Source organism: Pituophis catenifer, unplaced genomic scaffold (genome assembly GCF_029215685.1).
Source record: "Pituophis catenifer annectens isolate HBS135680 unplaced genomic scaffold, rPitCat1.0.hap2 SCAF_1, whole genome shotgun sequence".
Classification (NCBI taxonomy): domain Eukaryota; kingdom Metazoa; phylum Chordata; class Lepidosauria; order Squamata; family Colubridae; genus Pituophis; species Pituophis catenifer.
This window is the reverse complement of record NW_027256881.1, coordinates 209,730,155-209,755,575: the sequence shown is the minus strand read 5'-3', so window position 1 is coordinate 209,755,575 and position 25,421 is coordinate 209,730,155. Positions and strand designations below refer to the sequence as shown.

Genomic DNA, 25,421 nt, shown 5'->3' with positions numbered 1-25,421 from the left:
CTCTGTGTGCTTATCTCCATCAATACAATAGCTCTCTGAAAACAATAGAAGGGGATCGAGTTTGGTGTGGAGGGATAAACTACCAAAAAAAAAAAAGAAAGAAAGTAAGATTGAACATGGATTGGATCAGTTTAAAAACAATCTAGAGGGGGGGGGGGAAGTTTCAATGGAAGAAGTAGTTGGGCATCAGCTCAGAATGTTGCTAACTCTTCCATTTTGAGGTCTTTCCCTGGTCACATGAGTAGAGCTATCATTAATAAGGTGGGAGAAATTCTAGAAGCTGAGGTGTACCATTGTCATTAAGGAGTTAAAATACTAAGGTACGTTGGATTGAATGTATCATACTTTTGAAGTATTAATCAAAGATTTATACTTTTGAATATGGAAATATTTTGAAAAACATGTCTTGCTTTTAAAAGATGAAATGCCTAAATCTGAGCAAAGAAATACCTCACTTCAATGACCAGAGCTTAACTGTTATAAACATAACATCTAACAGTATTCTGGGAAGTCATCCTGGTCCTAATACAAAGTACTGTACATCATGACAGTTTAGACTATGTCATTGCAGATCTGTTCTGCCGCAAGCTACTCAACCAAAACATTGTCATCTTAAATTAGAAAATGTCATTGGGAATGCTTTCTCCAAAATTCACAAGCTTTTGGTTAAAAAGTAGGCAAACTAGTATTGTATACCAATCCAATCCATTATTTCATGTAGTAAAGTTATTTCTAGTTTTCTGCTCTTTGGTCAAGTAAACTACACATGATAATCTCAGTCCCAATCACAGTGGGCAGGATACAGCTGGCTCCTATTTGTTTAATGCCTTCCTATTGGTCGGCTAGAAGTGTTGGAGGACTATCAGGTCACTAAGGCAGTGGTACAAAATAATGATTGTGTGAAAATTCCGATAATAATAATAGGAAGCGAATGAAAACTAGAATTTAGGCCTATTGGTCTTAAATTATACAGTTTTAAAAGCAATATAAAATATTGAACTACAAGTTGTGAGGGGCAAGGAATAATAAGAATTAAGAGCCGTACAGTACTGTGTTTTCTAGCATTCCTGAGATATTTAGCAGAATGGAAAAGTCCTGATTATTACTGGTAGCTATAAATATCTTTAACAATGAACCAAGTTTACTTTTTAGGTTTATAAATGGCTCAAAACTTAGAAATATTGCAAAATGATACTCCTTAGGGCTCAGTTTGGAAAAGCTAATAGAAGTTTAAAGGTGAATGGAAAAAGATGTAAAGCAGATGTGTAAACTGTATGGACAAATTTTGGCTATGCATCAAGGCCTTCTTTAAATAAAATCTGGACACGAGACATTCACAGGAATTCCATCCTTCCTTTTCATGCCCAAAAAAATTCTGTACTGCAGCTCACCAGCAATTTACAATAATAAAAATATGAAAGCAGTGCAACTAATAAAATCAAAGTAATACCGACTAGATCTATATTAATTGCTTTCCCCCATTGAAATTTCTCCATTCTGAGAGCCCTTGAGGAAAGAATTAGAACGATCTTTCATTAATATATTGATAACTAATTGTGCTTCTTGATTCCATAATCCAACTCAAGTGTCATATTTAAAACCAGGCATGGGCTAAATCTCCCCAGAAATTCAGTCCCAAATTCAGGAAATATTTACTAACAGGAACTTCACAGATTCAAGACACATTGATAAGAAGACAAGAAGGAATTCATAAAATAGAAATCAGGCTCATTATTTGTATGAAATATATGTGTGTGAGTTTGAGTGTTTCAAATTTAAGCCCTCTTGTCTTTTAAAGTAATGAATCTTTACCATGTTTTTTTACCAACATTTAAGATTTGAAGGTTCTCCTTGTTTATGTGATAGTTTTGTTTTGTTTTTTGTAAAAAATTTTTTTATTTTTTCTAACATAAACATAAAAAGGAAAATTTTTCTCAAGAACGAAGTCTTGGTCTGGGCACAAATGGGTATACTAGTTTAACAAATAAAACAGATAATTTTAACATAAATTCCAACATCTTAATTTAAATCTTTCTATTATCTCATCATACATCTTAATCTCCTACTAAAGCAAAGCTCATTTTTATATTCAATTATAAATTCAATTATAAATCAAAATTCAATACCGCTCTATCTAAATTTTCTTTTTTCCATTGCTCCTTTTAACATCAACATTAAACACAAAAACAGTCTAATCTATTAATCTATATATTTACCTTAGTTTTATCACCACGAATCCTAATTTCCAAATGTATGCAACTCAATTTTTATTTCAATTTATTAATCAAATTTTCTATTTTTTTCATTTTCTAGACCCAATTCATCCTATCTTAATCTTTAACTTTTACACAGACATCTCAAAATTTTCCATTTCATTTTAATTATCGCCCAACATTTTCCTTTTCACCCCTTATTAATAATTATTCTTCAATATATTCTCCTCATTCTCCATCACTCTCCCTATTGTTTGGCTGATTTCTAGCATAACATATTTTGGCTGAGTTTTCAGCATACTGTATTCTCCTCCATAACTCCAACAATTATTTGGCTGATTTCCAGCATTTTCTCTTATTTTGGCTGATTACCAGTATGCTTTATTTGGTTGATTTCCAGCATTCTCCAAAGCTCCACCTATTATTTGGCTGATTTCCAGCATTATTTATTTTAGCCGAATTTTCAGCATAATCTCCTCCATAACTCCAACTATTATTTGGCTGATTACCAGCATTTTCCATTGTTTTGGCTGATTTCCAGCATGCTTTATTTTGGCTGATTAACAGCATTCTCCTCCATAACTCCACCTATTATTTGGCTTATTTCCAGGTTTACATTATTTTGGCTGAGTTTTCAATTTATTCTCCTCCTTAACTCCAACTACTATTCTGCTAGCTTATTTTAAAAATTTCTTCTTCAATATGTTGAATATTTATCCACTGTTTCCAACTGTACTCTTCCAGGGTGTATCCCCATCTATTTCTTAATATTAATCATTTCCAACATATGTTAAATTCAATCTCAATTATGACTTCTATCTGTATACCTTAATATATTATCTATAATCATTAACAATCATAATTATCATCCACCACTTTATCAACTTAAAACTAAAACATGTTACATCAAATTATGCTTTTATGAAAATATCACTTTTAGTCACCCTAATTTCCCACTTCTATTTTAATTGTCTTTTATTTTTAATTTTCTATCTTTATTTTACCATAAGCACTTCTTGTTTTTATTTAAAGCTCACTTAAACTTTGAACCATTTAAACAATTAAGCATTCAAACATTGCTATCTAGTTTATCTATTTTGCTTCTTCATTTCCTTATCTGTCCATAAGCATTTCAATTCAAAGTCAATACTTCCATGCTTAAAACTTTGCATATCCTTTTTAATTTTATTGTAGAATCTGTTTCCAGTAAAATCCATCAGCTTCTCCACTTCCGTTCCTGTGCCAAATCTTTTGTTGCTGCTAGTTAGTTAAAAGTTTATTAGTCATTGTCTTTCTTCTTTCTTTATAAAGCCATTAAAAGACAGAATAGGAATATCCAAAGTTAAAAAAACCATAGTTCTTTTCAAAGTAATCCACAATATGTAATGAGTCAAATAGGTTCTTCTCAGAAAGAAAAACAAATTTCCACAATCAGCACTTTCACTTAGTCACGGCTTCAATCGCCATTTTGAAACATTTATGTAGCAATCCGTTTAATCTCTTCGTCTGGCTTTTAAAGATGACAAATCCTTAATTATCGCTTTTTTCTTTTCCAAAAGTCAAGTCCATTTCAATTTTAACAAGAAAATTTGAATATCCAGCTCTGTTTGGTTAATAAGCAATTCATTCCAAACAATCAGTGTTAAAGTAAAATTCTTAAAGGGTCTTCAATTCCTTTCCTTATTTTACAAAATCTTCAAGCCCCTCAGATCTTCAGCCGCTAGGTAAGGCTGGGGGTCTTATTTGTAAATATCTTTATTCACACGTTGTATCTCGCCTGGGTTGGTGTCACTCACCCGGCTCCAAAGCACATCGTTCTTTCTTCCTTCCTCCCTCCTGCACATTGCTTGTCCCAATTTGTCGCGGTCTTGAGGCAGCCGCCATGGCTGCCGTCCCCCGCTGCTGACTTAGAGAGTTGCCTCCGGCCTCCGAGGAACTTACCCATTCCTCTCGGCCGCCCAAGGGGCCCCTCTCTTTCCCCTTCAGGACAGGGTAGGTCCGCAGACCTGTCAGCGGCGGTTTGCCAGTCGGGGTTTTTGTGGGCTCATCAGAGCCCCGCTGTTTCCCTGACTGTATCGCTGCAACGCCAAACCGGAAGTCCCTTGTTTATGTGATAGTTTTGACTGGCCTAGGCCATGCTAGTTACCACAATTCTCATTTGCAGACTTTCATTCAAGGAGGAATATGAAGAATAAATTTGTACCTGACATTGATCTAGGAGTGAGTGGGATAAATGTATAAAAACTGAGCTATATTGATGGTTCTAAAATTTGGGAAATCAAAGAGTAAATAAGCTCCACAGTTTTCTAAAACAGCAAATAAATAGAGTGTGAATATTGCTGGAATTGCCATTTGGGGTTACGAGTGGCAAGAGTCACTATAAATTCTGGTTTGATTGATTTGCCAATAAAGCATATCTTCTCCTAAAGATCAATTAGTGGGCTGATGTTACTGCGAACTGGATTACTTCTTTATATAGGGGGAATCTAAATTTGCTTATTCGGAAATAATGCAATCACTACCACTGTCAAAACAATTAAGACCACACCATCTTAGACAGTAAGATAGAATATGTTTTCTATATATGATATCAGCACAATCAACTTGTGTTGGGCTTCTGGGGCAGCATGCATAAACTACAATGGCAAATGAGCCGAAGAACAGATAGGTTCTTACCCTGTATGGGTAATAGGTTGTTACTGAGCATGTTGTTCCTTGGCATGGTGAATATGAAGTTGACTTATTTACTACAGTTCCTTGGCATGATGAAGAATATGAAGATACATAATTTCTGACTGTTTGACGTTTTGTTATAGTACTGGAGTATAAAATAAACTCTTACAGAGTTATCTGCAAATGAAGGAATCTGTAAGCCTAAATGAATTAATGTTTGGCCTCACCCTTTTAATTTAACCAAATTGTAATATTTATACTTATGTTTTTATTATTAAAAACGTTGTATCTGCCTGTAAGTGATTCTTCATATGCTGTAAACAGAACGTGGCAAAATGCATAAATTGTTAAACTACTTTCATACTTATGCATCTCGTTTGCTATTTTGTATTCCTGTTTCAGATTGCGTGTTGGAAAGAACTATGTTTCCAAGACTCACAAATTGATACAATATAGAGTAACTTTGGAGGTTTTTTTTTCAATCTGGAGAAAATAGGGATGGGATAGAATAAATTTAATAGTTTTCATAAAGTTCAAGAAATACCAGGATGTGAGGGACAGGCCACTAATTAGTGACAACTTTATTTTTTTTTCTTCCAAAATATTATAATTATGCTATTTCTGGGACAAAAAGATGCTGCCAAGAAATGTTTTGTTTTTGCCTGCAATTACCACAGGGTCCAGTGAAAATTAACATGCAAGCATTGTAATCAGAATGTACACTTTTGTTCTCCACCAATGAGCAAAGTAGACATTTCCATTTTTCTTTCAAAACAGAGTTTAGAAAAATGTGTTGCTATTGTCTTCATTATCATAATGTTTATATTTAAATATAATAGAAAGTGATCTTTACTCAGATAATATTTACCATTTAACTGCAGAAAACTAAGGATGAGAACATAATTGCACATTAGAACAGTGGCCCCCAATTTTTTTTTTTTTTTAATTTGATTTATATGCCGCCCTTCTCCGAAGACTCAGGGCGGCTTACAATGTGCTCAGCAATAGCCTTCATCCTTTTGTATATTTATACAAAGTCAGCTTATTGCCCCCACAAACTGGGTCCTCATTTCACCTACCTTAGAAAGGATGGAAGGCTGTTTTAGACACCAGGGACTGGTTCTGTGGAGAAAGATTTTTCCATGGAGCGGAAGGGGTGTGGTTTTGTGTGCTGCCTACATCCCATGGATGGGGCTTTGCTTGTTTGCGTGACCCTGTTTCTGGCATGTTGCGGCCCAGTGCTGGTCCATGGACTAGGGGTTGGACACTACATTATGGCATTATTTTTCATGGCTTTTGTGGAGAATAGGAAGTGTACATGCATTTTAGTTTAAGTGAAAACATGGCTTGAATTCACATATTGCTTTCTTTGATAATTAAAGGTTATAATACATCATTCATTGATCTATCTTCTTGTTTTTATAAACGAGGGGTCCTTGGGGTTCTCCAAGCTTGGTTGTTTTCTTGCAGATGTTTCATTACCCAAACCAGGTAACATCATTAGTGCTAGCCCTACCTTATTTTGAATTTCTAGAATGCAAAATATTTATATAGAGACAAATATTCACCATATACTGTATAGACTCATAGAGTGTCAATGTAACTTTATTGCTATTTATTCAACCAAGAAGATAGAAGATAGAACATTGGGCTGAAATTCAGATTATCTACCGGGTCCTTGGTGGTCTCTGCTGCTTGGTTGTTTTCTTGCAGATGTTTCATTACCCAAACTAGGTAACTTCATCAGCTAAACTAGCTAACTTCAGTGCTAGCCTATAATGAAACATCTGCAAGAGAACAGCCAAGCTTAGAGAGCACCAAAGATCCCTCATTTCAGCTCTGAACTACAAATATTCTCTTCTATTGTTCTTATAACATATTATGCAGATTAATACCCAAGAAAAAGTCAAGTAGTAGTGATGAGACCATGACCTTTCCCATTACTCCTGTATCTGTTGGACTTCAAACTTGGGAATCTATAATGTCCTTCATCTTAGGCTTTGTTCTGACCATTCTCTCAAGGAATTACCTTTCTATTGTGGAAAAAAGAAATAATCTGGTCAAAGAATAAATAAAATATAACCAGGGTACAAAATCATTGTATTTCTGACTGATTTTAACTTGTCCTTCAGCATTAGTAAATAGATCATTTTATCGATTATCAAAATCATTTCTTGTAAGTTCTTGTGGCATGAAATTATTTTTGGACACACCATTTCTAACTTTCAGAGTGCTACTAAAGATTTATTGGTTTATTATTGAATTATATTTGAATCAGTAGAGTACCTTTAGATTCAAAATGTTGACTAATGTGTAGTTTCTATCTTAACTTTAAATAACTGGAAATTGAGATATCATTGGCTCAAAATGTTTTAAGTTTTAAGCATTTATGCAAAATAAATCTATCTCTGAATACTAATAGTATTGCACAAGTGGAAGTTGCTTCTGTTACATACAGAGGAACACTGAATTTTTGCCAATACCCTTAACCTGATCTAATCACAGGCACACCAGAAGCAGTTAGATCTGGTGTGTCAAACTTTCAGCCCGAGGCCGGATGCGTCATGCGCTGGCCATGCCCACCCCCAGTTTAGCGAAGGGTGGAAACATTGTGATACATCACATGACGACAACGTGACAACATGAGTTTGATACCCCTGAGTTAGATGGTTAGCTTCTTTAGATTTTGAATTATTTCATTTTCATTTTCATTTTATTTAATTTGTATACCACCCTACTCCCGAAGGACTCAGGGCGGTGAACAGGCACAGAATGAAACACATAAAATACAAAAATTAAGAGCAGAAGTAAAATCGAATTAAATCAATTTAGCCCAAGACAAATTTAAAACCCCAGGTTAAGAACAAATTAAAATTTACATTAAAATTTACATAATAGGAAAGGTTAGGCCAGACCAGTCTGGTGAAATAAAAAGGTCTTAAGAGCATGGCGGAAGGTGCGTAGATCCAGGATCTTCTGTATCTCCGGGGGGAGCTCGTTCCAGATAGTAGGTGCCCCCACAGAGAAGGCTCTCCCCCTGGGGGCCGCCAGCCGACATTGTTTGGCCGATGGCACCCGGAGGAGTCCCTCTCTGTGAGAGCATACCGGCCGGTGGGAGGCTGTTTGTGGCAGCAGGCGGTCCCATAAATAACCAGGCCCTAAGCCATGGAGCGCTCTAAAGGTGGTAACCAAAACCTTGAAGCGCACCCGGAAGACCACCGGGAGCCAGTGCAGCTCGTGCAGGAGAGATGTTACATGGGAGCGCCACGTCGCTCCCATAACCACCCGCGCAGCCGCACTCTACGCCAGTTGGAGCCTCCGGGTGTTCCTCAAGGGGAGCCCCATGTAGAGAGAATTATAACATCCATCATATTGCAATTCTATGGCTCCATATTATGGTGCTGTTATTATGGTTTCATCTCATTAATTTAATATTTTATTTCCTATATTTTAATAGGAATATATATAGAGAGAGTTCTCAACTTACAACCACAATTGAGCCCAAAATTTGTATTGCTAAGTGAAACATTTGTTAAGTGAATTTTGCCCCATATGCTGTGGCCTTTCTCACCACAGTTGTTAAGTGAATCACTGAAGTTTTTAAATTAGAAACACAGTTGTTAAGTGAATTTGGTTTTCTCATTGACTTTGCTTGTTGGAAGGTCTCAAAAAGGGATCACAATGCAACAGTCATAAATGTGAGTCAATTCCCAAGTGTCTCAATTTTGATCATGTAACCATGGGGGTGCTACTATGTTCATAAGTGTGAAAAAAAGTCATAAGTCACTTCTTTCAGTGACGTAACATTGAACGGTCCTTAAGTGAACTGTTGTAAGTTGAGGACTACCTCTATATACTGACGGTTATGAATTTGTATATCAGGTATGGTTGCATGACCTGTAGATCCTATACCCTAAATTTAAAAAACAAAAAATTAAAACCTACAACCTTTTATACTATATTCCATGTTATTCCAAATGCTTACCTGTTTTCCTGAAGTGGCCTTGGGGTATCAGGTGGAAAAGCTTCAGTGGTAGGGAAGCAGAATTTGAAAGAAATCGAGTACAGTATATAGTAGAAGTGGAAAAATGTCTAGTACAATGGCTCTATTGATTGCAACTTTGTAGGGATGTACAAAATTCATTAATGTGACACAGATCCATTTGCTTCTGAAGCATGTCAAACTATCCCTGGACTGTCCTGTTCTAAGGGTGGTAAGCCATTTTCCCAAAGTAAATCCTCTGAACCAGGGGTGAAATGCTACCAGTTCGATAGCAGATATTGGGGCTGGTTTGCCAAACTGGTAGCAATTGCTGGCTGGCCATGCCCCCAAACTGTCCGCAGCTCGCAGTCCTGCCATGCTTGCCTGCCTTCCACGTGGCCTTCCCGGCATCCCCGTGGCCAGCTTGTGAAGGCAGGCAAGCGGAAGGCCAAGTCGAAGGTAAGCAAGCATGGCAGGGCTGTGAGGAAGGGAGCCAGCAGCCTACTCCCTTCCCTGCAGTCCTACCATGCTTGCCTGCCTTCCACATGCCTTCCCTGCAGTCCCCCATGCCCGCTTGCCTTCTGAGGTTAGCATCCAGCCCGGCAGTGGCTAGTGGGTGGATGGGCGGCCCTTGGTGGAGACGCTGCCACTGTGCTGCTCCGGGACATGTGCAGCAGCCCCGGGGCCGGGACATCCGCCTGCCCTCCCGGAGCACCACTGTGGCGGTGCTGCTCCTCTCAGCCCTGGAGCAGCAGCTGCATCTCCACCAAGGGCTGCCCGCCATCAGCCTTACCAAGGCACTGGCTCCGTTGGGCATCCTGAATATGCCGGCGGAGTATCTAGAAGGTAAGGCTGACACTGGCAGTGGGGGGGAGGGAGACCCACTACGCTCGGCTCCTCGGAGGGACATGGAAAGGCTCGCTTGCCTTTTGGGCCTGGCGCGCTCAGCTTCCATGGGGCCTTTGGCCAACTGCCGCACACTTGCTTTCCCCTCTGCCTCAGGTCCTGCTTGTCCTCCCAGAGCACCGCCACACTGCCGCAATTTACTTTCTTCCTGCTCCCGCCATTAAAGGAAAGCGAAGGGTGGCGCGGTTGCTTCGGGAGATTGCTTCGGGAAGGCAGCCAGGCAGGGAGGGAGAGTGGTGAGAACAGCGGCGGCAGGCAAGGGAGCACCAAGATGAAGGGCTACCTGCACTGGCCCGCCCGGGTAAGCACCGCTACCCAGGCCAAATAGAAAGAGCTATGGGCTCTGTGGTGGCACGGCCAGACTTGGCCCTCTCCCCGCACGGGGGGCTTTCACCCCTCTCGCCCTGCTTCTTCGCCACCGGCAAGCAGCGGCACAGCTGAGCCTCCTTCCCTTGGAGCGCCGGACTCCATGGGCCGAGTTCCTGGAGTGGCACCGGCAGTCAAAGAGAGCAGGCAGGTGGCTGGGAATCCAATGGGCTGCTTCAGAGCTCCAAGCCCCGCGGAGCTGGCACGGGTGGAAGGTGGCCTTTTCTGCAGCATCCCCCTACTCTCCTTGGATCGCCCTGCAGGGGGGCTCTGCCTTTGCAGAAACGGGGTGAGTGGTTTGTATGGAGGATTGGTGGTGGGGTTGTACGGCCCTCCGGTTTGGAGAGCGGGGCAAGAGAAGGCTCCAAGATTCGCTTGGGCAGTCAAGCCAGATGGCGGAAGGAAACTCAAAGCATTGGGGGCTTCAGAAGGGCAGAATGTGCTTCAGAATGTGCAGCTCCTGGCTCTTAACAGTGAGTGACGTACGTGACGTCAACTTGGCAATGCCCACCCGGTCACATGACCATCAAGCCACGCCCACAGAACTAGTAGCAACAATTTTTAGATTTCACCACTGCTCTGAACCAGAAATAATTCAAGTTGTACCACTTCCAGGTCAAAAAGATTTAGAAACAACTGGGTTAAATCTCGAAGAATGGCATAGTCCCAATAATATTTGTTACATCCCAGAGAAACTCAAATATTCTGGATATTATACCACAGAACAATTATTTTTGTACATCCCTATAAGTTTTAAAAGTTATGTAAGTAACTTGTCATCTTGTCTGAGCATAGTTTAGAATTTATGCTATATATTACATTTTGGAAAAGATACTACTACTGTAATTTAACATTTGCATTCAAGGAAAAATCACGCTCATTATTTATTATAGTGAAGAAGTCATCAAAACTATGTAAATAATTATAGTTTTTACATTAATTTGTATCTTTTTTTTAGGTTATCATGAGTACCACATATGATTGGATTAAACTAATAAATGCTGAAGATGATCCCTTTTGTAGACAAGGCTTTTAAGATCTGGGATTTCATATAATGAAGGTAAGAAAAATTACTTTCATGCAAATAACCAGTCATTAAAATTAGACTTGTATGATTATAATTGAATCAATATGAAATCGAATAACAGTGGACTTATAGAAGGGCCGGGGTATTTGCGAGACCGCCTTCTGCCGCCAATAGCCTCCCACCGGCCAGTTCGCTCACACAGAGAGGGCCTCCTCAGGGTGCCGTCGGCCAGACAGTGCCGGCTGGCGACCCCCAGGGGGAGAGCCTTCTCTGTGGCGGCACCAGCCCTCTGGAACGACCTACCCCCTGAGATACGCACGATATCAGACCTCCGGACTTTTCGTCGGGCCCTAAAAACACACTTATTCCATCTAGCTGGGCTGGCTTGATCCCGTCCTCTCAGTTTTAATTGATTCGGTTTTAATTTGGGTTGTTTTAAATTATTTGGGCCAAAATTATTTAATTGTTTTTAAATTGTTTTTTAAATTTTGTATACAATGTTTTATTTTGGCTGTGCACCGCCCTGAGTCCTGCGGGAGAAGGGCGGTATAGAAATAAAAATAAATAAATAAATAAATAAATAAATAAATAAATAAATAAATGCCCATGTAATCATATTTTTTAATAAACTGCCTATGACTGAACAATTTGACAATTTGATTGATAGTGGTTATTCATACAGATGTTCCCTACCTTAATCTCACTTACATCAGTGGTGGGTTCCTCCCGGTTCAGTCCGGTTCGGCCGAGCCGGTAGCAGTGACGATATGACGTCACCAAACCGGTTCTCCCCCCCGCCCTCCCACCCCCCCCCACCCTCCCACGTTATTCTTACCTTTTATTTGGTCCCACCCCCAATCTATTGCTGCCTCCTGAGTCCCAGCTGATGACTAGAGGGAAAAAAACTATTTAAACTCTTGCCGCGGGGCTTCAAAGGGTCGTCCTACAACTGATCAGTGTTAAAAGCAAACAAATGAGTCGGGTCGTAAGTGCGAGGACTGGTCGTAAGTGCGAGGATCTTCCAGAAATGACTCTGACCAGCTAGCCACGCCCACCTAGTCACATGACCTCCAAGCCACACCCACAAAATAAGCCACGTCCACAGAACTGGTAGTAAAAAAATTTAGAACCCACCCCTGACTTACATGTATGGTTTATAGCAGGGTCTGCAACCTTAAACACTCAAAGAGCCACTTTGGCCCATTTCCCGCAGAAAACAAAACACAGGGAGCCACAAAACCTGGGTGGGCGTGGCCAACTCAATGTCACTCACTCCCACCCAGTCACATTGCCACCACCACCCCAGCCATGCCTACCCAGGTTTTGTGGCTCCCCATGTTTTCTATGGGAAATAGGTATCACCCTGTCTCATTCCCTCCTTCTCATCTTTTTCTCCCTCTATCTCATCTCATCTCTCTTTCTCTATGTCCCTCTCCCTCTCAACTTTCCCTTTCTCTCATGTCTTTCTTTTTCTCTATCTCCCTATCACCCTCTCTCTCTATCTTCCTCTCCTCCCTCTCTTATTTCTTTCTCTCTCTCTTTCACTTTCATCTTTCTTTTTCTCTGTCTCCCTCTCTCTCATCTTTCTTTTTTTCTCTCTATCTCCCTCTCCCTCTCATCCCCCTCTCCCTCATCTCTCTTTTTCCTGTGCGCTGCTCCCACTATCCATGAATGGGTTAATGCTTCAGCCTTTGGCAAACAACTGAGTGTTAACATAAAGACAAAAGACAAAAGGACTTCCCCCTTTCCCCCTGCTCAGCCACACCCCCTAGTCCCATGATACCCCAGTCTTCGCTCAGTTGTTTGGCAAACTCTGAAGTGTTTCCCGGGAGCTCCTGCTTTAAGGTATTGCTTCCATCCTCTTTTTCTCTTTCTCCCTTCTCAGGGACGCCTAGGTTCTTATTTTATTTTTGATTATTTACTTCCCCCGGTGTTTTTCTTCTTTTAGCTACTTTATTTAAGGTTTTTGCCTCTCTCGCTAATCGCCGATCTCAGAGGCAGCGCTGATCAGCTGGGCGTCGGGTTCGGGGAGCCGAGCCGCCCACGCAGCGCTTTCACCCGGCGCTTTCGGCGCCAAACTTTAAAAGCTGTGGGAAGCCGCGCGGGGAGAGGAGGAGTGCGATCGGCTTGCTTCCACGCCGATCGCACAGAAGCCTGCAGCGTGCAGCCGCGGTTCGCCCGGCTAGCCCTGCCAGCCACCGCAGTGCCGCAGAGAGAGCCCCCGCGAGCGGAGAGGAAGCACGGCAGCTGGCTGGACCCTCGGGCCTCCAGCATAAGTCCGGAGCAGACGGAAGCCGCCCAAGCCGCATCCACGTGGCGCCCGCCATCTTGGAAGACCACGTGGGCCGCCATCTTGAGCAAGCCCCCCCCCAGCGGCTCCGACAGGCACACCAAGCCTCCAAGAAGGGTGCCTGGGATAAAACTGAGTTAGCTGGTGAGACCTCCGGGCTCTCAGCTGCTGCTTCCAATCGGGCGGGGCAGAGTGCTCAAGCCTCGCCGTTCACACAGCGAGAAAGGGGGGGGGTCCTGGCTCGAAGAACAGAGCACAGCCCCATTGCCATGTCTGACGCCCCGTTCTCTTCAGACCCGGATCTAGAGCTGAGCCCACCTCGCAAGGGGGCCAGATCCTCCAAAAAGAGCTCCAAAAAGCGGTCTGAAAACTCTAACCACAGATCAAAATCTGGGACGGGGCTAACTTTCCAGGACAAGGACGCGCAGAGACGCCATCAGGCGCTCGAGAGACAGTGCGCCAAGGCCCAAAAGGCTCTGGCTATGTCCCCCACCAGGGGGCCAAGACCAGAAAATGCTACGCTCTCCTCACCTAGGGAGTCATCCTCCACGATGACCGCTTGGACGGAGTTTGTACGGACCCCGGCGACCCCGGTCACGACAGAGGAGGGGCTCCAACAGGCTTCCCCCGCCCCAGGCCGGAGCGAGCCAGCGCCCCTCTCGCCAGCAGGGCCTTCGCACAGCCCTGCCCCGTGTGCAGGAGCGCAGGGGGGGCCACCAGCGCCATCTCACCTGGACTTCCAGGCCATGTTCTCCACAGCGCTTTCTTCGTTTTTAGCCGCCAGCTGGCAGCAGGGGGCCCCGCCTTCCCAACCTGCTCAGGTCCAGGGGGCGCATCAGCAGGCCCGTAACAAGACCTTCGCCCCCTTGGCACCAGAGTCCTCATCCGAGGAGTCAGACCAACCAGACGAGGCCCCCGAGGACGTCGAGTTCTCAGAAGATGAGGGCCTGAACCCAGACACGCCTGCCTTCACTGGCCTCTTTCGACCGGCACTATTTAGGTCGCTCCTCCACAAGGCACGGCTCACGACTAACCTGGGAGTGCCAGGGGAGGTGAAATCTACACCAACTTCCACAGCAGGGCCCCACGATGCCCTATTCAAGTCCTCCAAACAGGAAAAAGACTGCATCCCCTGCCCTCAGCTATTCTCTGATGTCATCCAAAACGCCTGGGGGCAACCAGCTTCTCAAACCACACCAAGCAGCCTAGACAAGAAGCTCTACTGTTCGGCCCCAGAGCTGGAGGATCTTCTTCTCCTCCCTACTGTGGACCAGCCGGTCGCAGCCCTATCATCGCCATCACTGGTCTCCACAGAGGCGCTGGATGGACTCAAAGCGGAGGAAAAGAGAACAGAGTGGGCCTTCCGCAAAACACACCAAGCAGTAGCCTGGGCGATCAGGACTTCCACAGCCACGTCCTTCTTCAACAGAGCAGCCCTCATTTGGCTACGCCAGATGCAAGAAAGACTCCCTCCAGAGGACACCAGGCTACTACAAGACATCAACAAGATTATCGCGGCCACCGAGTACGCCTCTGATGCTTCATTAAACTCAGCAAAATTCGCATCGAGAGCACTAGCCTCCACTGTTACGGCTAGGAGGCTATTCTGGCTGCGTCCCTGGAAAGCGGACCTTAAGGCCAAATGGAAGCTGGCTGCAGCTCCCTACAAGTCACCGAACCTCTTTGGTGCAGCTCTGGACCCCGTCCTAGTAGAGGACAAGGATAAGAGGAAGATCCTGCCATCGTCCTACCGCCGCCAGGACCGGAGGTACTCCCCTTATCCGGTTCAACAGCCCTTTCGGCCTGGCTCAGGACCCAGGGGGTCCTTCTCACACCGCTCCAATTACATGGGAGGCGACAGACCACATGACAGGCAGCAGGCACGGGACCGGGGCAGGAACCAGCAATCCAGAAAGCCCTTCCGCGGGGCAGGCTTCAAACCCGCCAGAAGGGGAAAGTGACTCCCAAGCCGAGGGCCCCATAGGGGGGAGACTGCTCCTTTTCCACCACCAATGGGCCCAGTCGACCTCGGACTCGTGGGTAAGGCGCACCATCTCATATGGACTATCAATAGAATTTGCAGGGCCACCGCCTCAGCGCTTTGTGCGGTGCCCGGTCCCCCAGTCCTCCGAACTTCAGACCCTGATGGCCCAAGAACTGGACCACCTGCTAGAGGTCAGAGCCATAGAGATGGTACCCCCAGCCCACCAGCGCTCGGGGTTCTATTCAAGTCTATTCCTCGTCCCCAAGAACTCAGGAGGATGGAGAGCCATCCTAAATCTAAAGAAATTGAACCTGTCTGTACGATACCACAGGTTCAAAATGCACTCCCTTCAATCGATTCTAACGGGGGTGAGGCGGGGAGACCTTCTCCAATCAGTAGACCTTCGGGAAGCCTACCTCCATGTCCCCATTCACCCGGACCACAGGCAATTCCTGAGGTTCGAATACGCAGGCCAACACTTCCAATACCGGGCCATGCCCTTCGGCCTATCATCGGCACCCCGCACCTTCACCAAACTGGTGGCGGTGGTAGCGGCCAGACTGCGAGCCACCCCAATCAGGGTCCTCTGCTACCTAGACGACATCCTGATACTGTCAACAACTCACGATCAGGCTGTCAGAGACTTGCACATAGTCCTCGAAACGTTCCGGAACCACGGATTCACAATCAACCTCGAGAAGAGCCACCTTCAACCCTCCACTCGGCTCCTCCACCTAGGGGCAGTGATAGATTCCTCCAGAGGACAGGTCTTCCTATCACCAGACAGGGTCCAGAGTCTCCAACAACTGGCCCTTCAAATCCTGTCAGGGAGGAGGGCCACCCTCCTCCAACTATCGTGCCTCCTGGGGAAGATGGTCTCCTGCTTCGGCATCGTTCCGTGGGCACGCAAACATTCGAGGGCTCTCCAATGGCTGTTACTCCCTTACCAACGCACGGGGAGGGCAAACTCGAAACGCAAGATTCACCTCACCCCCAAGGTGCGCCTCTCGCTCAAATGGTGGACGTCCACGACACTCCTCAAAGGGTCAGAGTTCTTAGACCCAGACAGACTGATCCTCACAACGGATGCAAGTCTTCGGGGTTGGGGAGCGCACCTGCACAACGGGGTAGCTCAGGGCCAGTGGACCAAGGCCGAGCAGCGCAACAGCATCAATCTGCTGGAACTCCGGGCGATCAGATTAGCCCTGCGCCACTTCCGGTCCTTGGTTCAGGGCCGGCATGTCCTGGTCCTGACAGACAACATTTCAGCCAAGGCCCACGTGAACAGGGAAGGAGGCACGAGATCTCGCACCCTGATGCTAGAATCCGAGAGCCTGTTCGAGTGGGCGGAGAAACACCTGCTCTCGATCAGGGCGGACCACATCTCAGGGTCAGCCAATGCAAGAGCAGACTGGCTCAGTCGGACAACGATAGATCAGGCGGAATGGCAACTCCACCCCCGCCTCTTCAGGGAGATCGCCTCCAAGTTCGGGACACCAGTGGTGGACCTATTCGCGTCGCCAGCCAACGCCCAGCTCCCCCGATTCGTGTCACGCTACCCGACACCACAAGCAGAAGACCACGACGCCCTTCACTGCAGGTGGCCAGCAGGTCTTCTATATGCGTTCCCGCCAGTTCCACTGATCCCTCGGCTGGTGCGGAAGCTACTGGCAGAAAGGGCCGAGCTACTCCTGGTGGCCCCCAACTGGCCACGAAGACCGTGGTTCGCCGACCTGGTGGCCCTGTCAGTAGATCAACCGTGGGTAATTCCGCCACACCAGGTGGTGCTGTGCCAGGGCGAGGTCAACCACCCAGAACCAGGGTGGCTCCAATTAGCCGTCTGGCATTTGAGCGGGTCATCCTGAAAAAGGACAACTTGCCAGATTGCGTTGTCAATACTATTCAGGCAGCCAGACGTCCATCGACAACTCGGATTTACGAGGCATCCTGGAGGGCCTTCTGCAACTGGAGTTCCGAGCACCACGTGGACCCCACCACAGCAAGGATCCAGGACATCTTACTGTTCCTTCAGTCAGGGTTAGACAAGGGGCTGGCCCCAGCAACCCTAAGACGCCAGACCGCAGCCCTATCAACCGTCATCTCCTGTGCACCATACCAGTCCCTATCGCATCACCCACGGATCAGGGGGTTCCTCCATGGGGCAACTAACCTTCACCCGCCTGCAGTGCACCGTTACCCATCCTGGGACTTATCACTAGTGTTACGGGCCCTGACAGGCCCTCCATTCGAACCACTGGACTCCACTTCCCTCAAACACTTGACTCTCAAAGTGACCTTCCTCATAGCAATCACCTCAGCGAGACGAGTCTCAGAGTTAGCGGCCCTGTCCATCCGGAAAGACCTCTGCATATTTAAGGTTTCCTCCGTGGTCCTCCGGCTGGATCCAACCTTCATCCCGAAAGTGAACTCTTGGTTCCACCGGGCCCAGGAACTCATTCTGCCGGACTTCTGCCCGTCCCCAAAGGATCACAGGGAGAAACGTTGGCACACCCTAGATGTCCGTCGCGCAATTCAGATATACATACACAGAACTGCCACTTTCCGTCACACAGAAGCTCTCCTGGTCTCGTTCAACTCTGCATCCATGGGGCGGAAGATCTCGGCCCCCACGGTCAGCAGATGGATCAGGGACTGCATCGCATTAGCCTACAATTTGAATACCAGTCAACCTCCAGGCAACATCCTCCCCCACTCAACCAGGAGCGCGGCCACGTCTGCAGCCTGGGCTACACAGGCCTCTGTAGCTGATATTTGCCGAGCAGCAACCTGGTCCTCCGTATCACCCTTTATCCGGCACTACAAGATAGATGTTTATGACTCAGCCGAGGCGGCGTTTGGCCGCCGGGTACTCCAGCGGGTCGCGACTGGAGAGGATTCTGCGGGCAGTCAGCCCCCCACCCAGGGGACGTAAGCTTGGGTATATCCCATTCATGGATAGTGGGAGCAGCGCACAGGAAAATGGACGTTGTCTTACCTGAACGTCCCTTTTCTGGGCGCTGCGTACACTATCCATTCCCGCCCGTTCTTTGGGCTTCCTGCCCGGCGGTGATTCCTTCCTTTTTTTTCGGTTTTCTAGTTCTAGCCATGTTGGAGCTGGTTTGTTAATAAAGTCTTGGTTGTTCTACAGCCTGGCTCTGTCAATGATTTTGCGCCACACCTTCGCTCAGACTGGGGTATCATGGGACTAGGGGGTGTGGCTGAGCAGGGGGAAAGGGGGAAGTCCTTTTGTCTTTTGTCTTTATGTTAACACTCAGTTGTTTGCCAAAGGCTGAAGCATTAACCCATTCATGGATAGTGTACGCAGCGCCCAGAAAAGGGACGTTCAGGTAAGACAACGTCCATTCTCCCTCTCTCATTCTTTCTTTCCCTCTCTTTCTTTCTCCCCCCCCCCCCATGCTTCTCTATGTTTGTGTGTGTGTATCTTTTTTTTTTTTTTTTTTTTTTTAATTTGATTTATATGCCGCCCTTCTCCGGAGACTCAGGGCGGCTTACAGTGCATTAAGCAATAGCCTTCATACTTTTGTATATTTATACAAAGTCAGCTTATTGCCCCCACAAACTGGGTCCTCATTTAACCTACCTTAGAAAGGATGGAAGGCTGAGTCAACCTTGAGCCTTGGAGAGATTCGAACCAGCAGTAAATCTCTCGCTCTCTCTTGCTCCCTGTCTCTGTATCCCTTCACCACAGCTGGCCGGGGGTTGCAAGAGGAGAAGGAGGGAGGAGGAGGAGGGAAGCTTCCACTGTGGATTCGTTTGTTCCTCAGCCAGCCCGGATTTCCAAAAGGAAGAAAGAAAAACTGGTAACGAAAAGCCCCAAGGAGAGCACCCAGAGCTTTCCAAGAGAGTGAGAAGGGACACAGAGACAGGGAGCGAGAGATACACACACACACACAAAAGAGAGAGAGAGAGAGAGAGAGAGAGAGAGAGAGAGAGAGAGAGAGAGAGAGAGAGAGAGAGAGAGAACTGCCAGGGCGAGTGAGACAGGGATTGGGCTCCAGGAGGAGGTGGGGATCCAGTCTCCCCCATTGTGAAGTGCGCTTTTGCTGTGCTGCAAGGTGCTGCGAGAGCAGCAGGCAGGCCATGGAGGTGGTATTGGGTCTTCCCCCTGCTCCACACCAAAGGAAAGGCAGCCGGGGCTTCTCTTTCCCTCCTACCCTTCCCCCTGCTCCCTTCCCCCCATTCAATCCTACTTCAGGACAGAGGAGTGTACACTTGAAACGCATGTTGGGGCAACATCAGCACGTCTTCTGACCCTCCGGCGCTCACCTGCAACTCTCCGCGCTCTTGCAGGCCTGGCTTGATGAGGGGGTGGAGCCCTGATGCCTCTGCTGCCCCCACTCCACAGCCCCAACCATTGCTGCCCGGCAAAGGCACAGGAAAAGAAAGCAAGCAGAAATATAGCTCACACTGGGGCGAAAGAGCAGAGATTGGGGAAGATGGGTAACACGTTTCAAAGGAGAGCCGGACCATGCCTCTCTGCCATTCAACTTGCCAATGGGGGCACTTCTGCCGGGCCATCTCTCCCCCCCGGGCTGTTGACCTCGGCGCTTGGGGGAGAGGAGCGCTTCCCTACGCCACCCTCTTCTTTTTCTTGGCCCCGTTGAGAAAGGAGAAGGAAGGCCAGGCTTGGGGTATGGCCCCCACGCCACAAGATCCGCCCCCATTGTTCTCTCCCAGCCCTCTTTGCTGGCGGCAACAGCAAATTTACCGTGACAAAGGCGGAATGCTGTTGCCATGCAATGGCAAGTGCAGGGGTGCTTCGTTCCTACACTAAGGCTCCGACCATGCCACTGTCGCAACAGGGTGGCAGGGAGCTGCAGCAGAGGGCCCAAAGAGCTGCATGCGGCTCCGGAGCCGCAGGTTGCCAACCCCCGGCTTATAGTGTAAGGAAGGTGAATTTCCTGCTATTCTGTTTCTGTAGACTATAAAATTAGAAGGTTGAATTGTTGGTATTAATATTATGAAATTCTGAGTGAAAGTGGATTATTATATGGTTGACTCCTGCCTAGAGTATCAGTGACCAAGCTACATTTGTTGATTTCTTTCAACCTGAGTAAATATTATAATCCAGTTAACGTTTCTAGTTTTCTATTGAATCATTTATATTAAATAAATGTTCTTAAAAACTAATAACAGAATTAGGATCAGGAATACATGTAAGATTTGGGTTATACGTAATAATATTGTAAAAAGCAACATAAATTGTAGAATGTGTTTTCTTACTGGTTTAAATAGCAGTACTCAATAAGATTTCTTAAGTAATCTGCTTTGTAAAAGATATTTTAGATATCTCTAAAAACAAAATGCATTGTAAGTTCTAAAATAAGTAGCTGACATTAAGAGAATTTTAATGTTTATTGTTTATTCTCACTGTGCAGTTTCACAAAGCTAACATAACTACTGTGCATATTTTGCAAGTCTGTTACAGAATTGCAGAATTTTATTTTATGAGGATCTCATCATTTTCACTTAGGTCATTAATAAATGTATGATTCACAAATATCTTTACAGTTAGCGGAATACATTTAACACCTTTATTGACTTGGTATTTTTAAAAAATCTCATCTTTCTTTAAGGTACTAAGACAGTTAAAACAATAAATAATGTCATAAAATTAAATATTTTTTTAAAAAACCACATGGGACTTAAATTGCAATCCAGTTTATGCTTCATGATTGACTTTCGCATCTCAGACAGTTTTTATCATGTAATATCCATGTCTAGCCTGATTTTTATACAGGAAAAAAATAGTAAACAATAGAGATGAAAAAGAGGTACTGCATGACTAAATTCAAAGGAAAAACTACTTAGATTTCCAAACATGAAATTATAATGCAGTAAGAAAAATGTAGTTTCCATTCAGCTTCAGAGGGATCTAGATTAGAAAGACACAAACTGATATGAGAAATGCTGATGAAGTAGAGATGTAACAAATAAGTGGAAAAATACTTGGTTAAGGTATTTAACAGTTGAGAGTTTTTTACTTCATATAAAATCTCTTGCATTTCACCACCAAAAATAACTAGTAAATCAACCCCACAAAAAATTGACTTGCCCTTTAAAAAGTTCCAAAATGTTTGTTGGATAAATACTTTTATTATATGAAATCATAAAAATTAAAGCTCAGTGCCTGCTAAAACTCTTCATTAGATAATAAACAAAGGCAATATGGGAAAAAGAGATTGTGCTGAACCATAGAACCATAGAGTCACATTCTGGTTCATGTCTTACTCTAAAGTAATATTCTTCCAAGCCAGTAGGAGAAGGCAGTAGTTCTTAGGAAACCATGTCTTAAAACTAACAAATCAGATATTGATATATAGTGGCTTCCCAGAATGTGTTTCTGGCATCAGCTGGAATATACTTCGCATTGGAAATTGATCAAATAAATATTGATGCAGTGTGGCCAAACTAATTTTAAAAAGCTGATTTTAATGAAGATTGAACAATAACGTACTCAAAATAATTTGCTGGAAACTCTTGCAATGAATTTATTTTTATGTCATAAAAAAACTTAACATATCACTGTTTTGATAAACCACAATAAATAATGTTCCCAGGAGCAAAAGAGAAATGTGGTTAGAACACTGAGTCAGAAGACCATTGAGAGATTGACGGCTCGGCAGTTTGAAACCTGAGAGCAGGCCATGTGACCAAATGAGCTCCCAGCAATTTGTTCTACCTCCTGTCCACCTAGCAGTTTGAAAGCATGCAAATGCAAGTAGAAAAATAGGCATCATTTAGGTGGGAAAATACCAAGGACGTGAAAGGAGGCTCCTCAGACATTCCCTGGACGATGGTATTGTCACTGGCTAGTCCTTTCAACCCGGAAGCACCATAGTAGGTGCTTCCAACATGAATGTAGTAACACCATAATATGGCGGTAGCACATTTTGCAGGATATGGAAAAATAAATGCATGGTAAGATCATTTTCTAGAGCAGAATGGGTCTCCATCGAAACTCTCTCAGTCATACAGAACATGAGGTAAAACAAAGGTGGGAAGAACAAGGATACACAAAGTAAATGCCTGGGCTTCTGTATTTATGGATGATTATCTAATATCTGACTCTTATGTAGCATGCGATGTGTTCTGTGGTCCATTCTTCTGAGGCTAGTTCCCTTCAATACCTTGTTTGCTCCCTGAGTGTTTTTATGATAGTTCTTTTAGGTTCTTTTGTTTTTTTTAAAAAAAACAAAGCTATTTCCAAGGTGCTCATATTAAAAGGAGTAATGAGTAACTTACACATTTAATTTCTGAACTTGGTTTCTTCGCAGGTTTGTTTGCAGATATTTTTTTAAAAAAACAAGACACAAAATAAAAGCAGCAGCAATTACAGTTCTATAAATTGTAAAACGTGACTTTTCTAACGTCTCTTATTTCTCTCATACTATGGGAGAAATGTCTTTGCTCACATGTTATACACAATAGATACTATGTTGCATCCTTTTTATTGAATGATAATTGCATTTTGATCGAATGTCACCACCATAGTTCTTTGCAAACAACACATCTCCACAGTAAATTCTGCTTAGTCAAAGTGATATAGTCAGGAAAATTATTTGATGGCTTATCTTATCCTCCATTCTATTTCTCCACAAGCAAAGACATAATAAATTTGGAGAGGGTTCCACTGTTTCTAAAATGCTGCTACTGTGATTCATCCCTATATAAGTGCAGCTGTTTATGTGTAGCTTCATTGAAAGACTCAATGCAAATTAGTTGAATGTGGATTTGAGCAACTTGTGCCAAGCAAACAGGATATATATTCCCTGTAATTTATCAGCCACCTTATGTACTTGAGGAAAGTGAACAGAGCACTATTGAATACTATGTTTAACCCATAAACACCGTTTCATATGCTTGTGTAGAGATCCTTCATTCATTTTTAATTAAGTTTAAAATGTGAGCATCCATTGCAGATGTATAAAGAACATTTCACCACTGTCTGTTTAGGATTTTTTTTTTTCTGAATCAAATAAAAGTGACATTGTCAGTGAAATTCTGGTTTTTCAGTTTCTTCAGACTTGCTCAGGAACTGTAGAATTTTTTTAATGTCAATTTTCTTGTGGTTTGTCAGTGCTTGTGTTTATGAAGGTATGCTTGCCTTCTCTCATTTTAAACAGTCAAAATGTTACAGTTCGTGATCTTAGTGATCTTTGTAACTAATTTTGAAGTCTCAACTTTATGATGGTATCAGAATGATGGTATCAGAATGAATTCATACTTCTTATACTGGCTTTATTCCCAAATAAGATTATTTGGGAATATTATGTCACACATTTTCTTTCTGATTTTTTCAAGGTAGCAAATATACATACAGCTAAATATCTCACTGTTGCTTATACATTAAGAGTACAGTTAAATTGAACTGATGGTAATCTTTTTTGTACCTGACATAATGTACATGCTCTATATTTAAGATATGTATACTGTATAAGTGAATTGCTCAATTCACATTGCAATTTGTGGCTAATGCCTCATATAGTTCTTTCTTTTCAATTTTAGTCTGTATGAAAGATCTGTAGACCAACATTTACTTAAAATACCAAAATTATGTAGTGGTCATTATGCAAATCTAATTTTTATAGATTCCCCCATCCATTGGGGGAGGGTGTTTCATGAGAAAATGTACAGTGCAAATTCCACTCCTCATATATTTACATGCAATGTCGCAACTCAAGTATTAAAGGACAGAGAAAGGACATTATGACATCTTGAAGCATCTTTCATCAACTTAACATCATAGTTAGTTTGCCATGAACATCTGTTCTTTACTATCAGAAAGCAACATATATTATACTATGCAGATAGTCCTTGAGTTGAACCCTGATATTACGGTCACAAGTCATGATGGTCATAAAGCAGATCAACATGTGACTGGACCTAATTTTATGGCCTTGCAGCAGATGTTAAGCAAACCCATTTTTCACTATGCAATATTTTTTGCTGGAAATTGGAAGTAAGCAGTGGTTTCCGGCAAAAACGCCATAAATCATGATCACATGACTAAGGCACAGCAAACATCTATAACTGGAGGCCAGTTGCCAAGGGGTCTATGACAGTGATGGCTAACCTTTTTGCCATCGCGTGCCAAAAGTGGGCAGGGGGGAGTCACACATGCACGTGCCCACACCCATAATTCAATACAACCTGCTCCCCCGTGCATGTGCACGTGACCCCCCGTGCGACCCCCACTTTTGGCACACAATGGCACGGTGGGCCCGGTAGGCCCATTTTTCACCCTCCCCAGACTTCAGAGGCTTTCTTGGAGCCTGGGGAGAGCGAAAATGGCCTTCCCCATCCCCTGGAGGCCCTCTGGAGGCCGGAAATGGCCCATTTCCCGACTTCCAGTGGGACTGGAAGGCCCGAAAATAAATTGGCCGGCACGCGCATATGCGGTACAGAGATCTAGGGTGATGGCTTGTGTGCCCACAGATATGGCTCCGTGTGCCACCTGCGGCACGTGTGCCATAGGTTCGTCATCATGGGTCTATGACAATGCACCATGGCCAACTTGAAGGACAACTTGCCATGGCCAACTCGCCACAGGACAACTCTCTGCAGGACAAGAGTTACATTAATATCAAAGAAATAGTGAAATAGAATCATTAAAGAAAGAATGCAAAAGGAGGGACAAAATGAAATGTGAACAGCAAAAATTAAAATATATTTTTATTTATTTTAAATAATTACATAGAATTGTTAAATTGTCCCGCAGTGAGCTGTCCAGGATCAAGTTGGCCATGGCAAGTTGTCCCATTCAGTCGCCAAGTGCCCAAAATTTGGTGATGTGACTGCAGTAGGGGCTGGATGCAGAACTTTGGAATTGGTCATAAGGATCTTTTGTATTGTATCTTCAAAGGGTTGCTAAGTGACCAGTTGTAATTCGAGGACTACATGTAATGCAAATGCTTACAGTGCATTTTATAGATCATTTGAGTGATCTGTAAAAATTT

General features: G+C 44.2%; 1 long non-coding RNA gene across 1 annotated transcript in view; it reads left to right on the top strand.

Moving 5' to 3' along the window:
- Positions 1 to 25,421, top strand: part of LOC139327243 (uncharacterized) — a 115,266-nt gene that overhangs the window by 52,061 nt on the left and 37,784 nt on the right. The window contains exon 2 of the long non-coding RNA XR_011601657.1: positions 11,099 to 11,200. This is a non-coding gene — a long non-coding RNA (uncharacterized lncRNA). The remainder of the gene's footprint in view (positions 1 to 11,098; positions 11,201 to 25,421) is intronic.